The sequence below is a fragment of the Lissotriton vulgaris genome, chromosome 12 (assembly GCF_964263255.1).
Source record: "Lissotriton vulgaris chromosome 12, aLisVul1.2, whole genome shotgun sequence".
In the NCBI taxonomy this organism is placed as follows: Eukaryota; Metazoa; Chordata; class Amphibia; order Caudata; family Salamandridae; genus Lissotriton; species Lissotriton vulgaris.
The window spans coordinates 624,054,773-624,057,820 of NC_141700.1; positions in this window are offsets into that span (position 1 = coordinate 624,054,773).

The following is a 3,048-nucleotide window of genomic DNA, read 5'->3' on the forward strand; positions in this document are numbered from 1 at the left end:
TCTGTCAGTTTGTTGTTTCCTGCCTGTTGGTGAATAAGCGGGGTCTGGATGTACTTAAACACAACCGTGATAATCTGGCAACTGAAGTCCCATTTCAACATGCAGGTAAATCTTCAGGCACTCAGCATTCTTTGGTAAGGTGTTCCAACGTTTTGTTAATGTTTTTATTTTCCATGGTCATACGATTAATCATGCCGCACAGTGTAACATTTAGAGCATCCCACAAAATAACTGGGGAGCTGTCAGGAACAGAATTCAGCTTTAGGAATAGACAAATGATCTCCCTTAATCCCACTTATGTCTGCCTCACTTTGTACTAATTGAAGATTCATACACCAGCTGTTACTCTTCACTAAAGGTGGGCTTTCAGTCATTATCATCAAGATGCAAGCATAATTGGAAATTAAGATTGGTTTGCTCTTTGAGACTGAGATATTCAGTAAGTGGGCAGAGTCTTCATTAAGTGGGCAGAGTCAACAATGATATAGTTGTTACGTAAAAAAACTCTGGAGGGGCAAGGAGAAGTAAATTCCCTCCAAGTCAGGTTATTGAGTCTCCATGCATCTTCTAGGCTGTGCGATTTAGAGAGAGTGTGTGTGTGTCTGTTTGCTTATGGGAATTTGAGGGACAAGATCTGCATGTGGATTGTCTGTCAATTATCCTTTCCTAGTGGAACCCCCACTGAAGAAAACATTGGCCTCATGTGAGGGATGGTGAGTTTTCAGTCAGTCAAAAAATGCATTTATTGAGACCATAGTCCATTAAACTATTGCAAACATTTTAGAAGATTATAAAAACCATTACAACTCGCCTTCACCACAGATACCGTAGAGATCAATAATCCCGACATTATACAATGCACATACAATCTTAAACCTAATACTCTGTATTCTTCTTTTCAACCATTTGTAAAAATGTACCAACAGCACCTATTACTTCAGAGAATGGATGGCAAATAAAAAACGTAGTGCACTCTGACATGTTATTTTGAATTTGATTAACATAGGTTTTTAAAAAAACTTCGCCTTTCCCCTTATATACAATAGACAACCTAATAAAATAAGTATGTTTATACGTTTCATATTAATACCCCATTTACGTCTGCCTACTTTTTGAATTACATTAGGAAGCTTCTACCAGACCATAGTGGATTTATTAAAAGCCTAAATATTTATAATTATGTGTTGTGTACCTTGGTTTGGCAGTCTAAAGACATGAGAATGGAATTCCTCATTGGAACACGAGTCAATTATATGGGAAACGGAGGTAGGTTCTAAATCGTAGATATTGTAATAATGAACTCTAAAAAATATCTCGGTTTTCATATTTAAATCTAGTCAAGTGTTCACAGGTAATTATAAAGTGAGTATAAAAAGGACAGATCAACCATTTACTGCATATGCTCTTACACTCGCAGTCCACTTCACCACCCTATTTAAAAACTCTTATTTTACAAACATAGGCTACTATATCCTCTCCAGTTAAAAGTAATTTATTCCATTAATAATGTAATTGAAGTAAGTGCCAGGAAAGCAGTTTAATTTCTGTTCCTATGGCTCGTGCCATAGAGGATTGGGGCAGATTCAAAAGTCTTTTCAAGGATGCCCTTCCAGCTAGTTCCAGTCTTGAAATCCACTTGTGTATAACATTTCTGTACCATATTGATGTTAATCTTTGTATAATTGCCTTAAAAGCTTGTAGAACTGGTGACAAGCCAGGTCCTCCATAATCCCTTACAAAATGTACATAATTCCTCACCAGTGACAAACTTGAAGCTCAAAGTCTGGGACTTAGTAGCTCTTCAGTCTGGCTTGACGACATTTCCCTCCCCAATGACAGGGTCACGCTGTCATATCCTGGAGCAATTGTACTCCAGACATCGTTTATACCATTGTTTCTCTATTAGAAGGCACAACATGAAGAACATGCAAGAATACCCTTCGCATGCGAAGCCCTGAAGAAGTCCCAGGTGAACGAAAGCGTAGGCTAACAATCGCATGCCGTGATTTTAGGAAAAAGTGATGAATAAAGAATAAAGGAATTTATTTCAAAGAAGGACCAACTCCAGTTGCCTTGAGTCCAGTCCCCATTTGTGGCAGTCTACAGGTTATCTGCTGAAGGTATCAGTTGCTTTGTTCTGCAGACCTGGCACATGCTTCCACTGTTAGACCGATGGTGTGACATCTTCTTTGGTTTTGACATAAAACCCAGTTTCAAAGCTGTTGAGCTTACCACAACAACTTTTTTTTATTACGTTCCTAGTTTCCTTCCTACACAGTGCTAATAATGCCCATTCTTGTCAACACTCTCATTGCGAAATCAGCGGCAAGAAGGGTTTCATGGCCAGTCTGACTGGCCGCTCCGAGTCCCAGGACATTTATATACAGATTTTGCTTTTGGGCATCCAAAGTCGATTCACATTCAGGTTTGAAGGTGAGCTCCCCAGCCTTTTAATTAGGTGTCGGATGTGGGATGTAAATGCAGTTGTACATCATAAAGATCTTATTCTGCAAATACTTTTTCGTTTTATATCCACTACACTAAGGGCATCTTATATTCCGTAGCTAGCCACAGCCAAAAGTAATCATTTGATTGTCCCGATATCTGCTTTCATATATTTTCAATTGTTACAGTAGAGACCTCGTCCTCCAGCAACACTGTGGAATTAAGGGGATGCAAAGGCATCATTCCTATTAAAACTTTAAATTGCCCGACTGTGACCTATGTCATAGTTTTGATGTCTTGGGCTTGCTTTTTCAATATCTCCAGTCTCTCTTGGCACAGAAAGGCCTTCAAAGTCCCTGCCTAGTCGTTTGCTCCTTGAAATAAAATCTGCTGTGGTGGAGTAAGAATAGATTTTCTCTTTTTGGGGGGTTAGACAAACAAGTTATTTTACCTTCTGTAAAGCTCTTTCTGGTGGACAGTCAATCCAACATGTTCACCACCTACAGAATATTCCCAGGCACCAGACTGGATCCAGAATTCCTTAAACCGCTATGACCTTGCCGCCACAGAAGTTACTGAGCAGATCCACATTTATGTACCACC